We start from the raw sequence: 721 nt of genomic DNA on the forward strand, positions 1-721 counted from the left end.
TTTACTGCACCTACTCCTGACTTCTACGGGAGAAGCATCTCTATCCCTGCCATTGGAGCAAACAACTTTGAGCTTAAGCCTCAATTAGTTTCTCTAATGCAACAGAATTGCAAGTTCCATGGACTTCCATTGGAAGATCCTCATCAGTTCTTAGCTGAATTCTTGCAAATCTGTGACACTGTCAAGACTAATGGGGTTGACCCTGAAGTCTACAGACTTATGCTATTCCCTTTTGCTGTAAGAGACAGAGCTAGGATATGGTTGGACTCACAACCTAAAGAAAGCCTGGACTCATGGGAAAAGCTAGTCAATGCCTTCTTGGCAAAGTTCTTTCCACCTCAAAAATTGAGTAAGCTTAGAGTGGAAGTCCAAACCTTCAGACAGAAGGATGGAGAATCCCTCTATGAAGCTTGGGAAAGATACAAACAATTGATCAGAAAGTGTCCCTCAGACATGCTTTCTGAATGGAGCATCATATGTATTTTCTATGATGGTCTCTCTGAACTATCCAAGATGTCTTTGGATAGCTCTGCTGGAGGATCTCTTCATCTGAAGAAGACGCCTACAGAGGCTCAAGAGCTAATTGAAATGGTTGCAAATAACCAATTCATGTACACTTCTGAAAGGAATCCTGTGAACAATGGGACTAATCAGAAGAAAGGAGTTCTTGAGATTGACACTCTGAATGCCATATTGGCTCAGAATAAGATATTGACTCAAC

At 41.6% G+C, this 721-nt stretch overlaps 1 non-coding gene across 1 annotated transcript; it reads right to left on the reverse strand.

Moving 5' to 3' along the window:
• Positions 1-351: 351 nt before the first annotated feature.
• LOC130978466 (small nucleolar RNA R71) lies at positions 352-459 on the reverse strand. The gene has a single exon (XR_009086108.1). It is a non-coding gene; the product is annotated as a small nucleolar RNA R71 (small nucleolar RNA).
• Positions 460-721: the final 262 nt, after the last annotated feature.

The sequence above is a fragment of the Arachis stenosperma genome, chromosome 4 (assembly GCF_014773155.1).
Source record: "Arachis stenosperma cultivar V10309 chromosome 4, arast.V10309.gnm1.PFL2, whole genome shotgun sequence".
NCBI classification, from domain to species: Eukaryota; Viridiplantae; Streptophyta; class Magnoliopsida; order Fabales; family Fabaceae; genus Arachis; species Arachis stenosperma.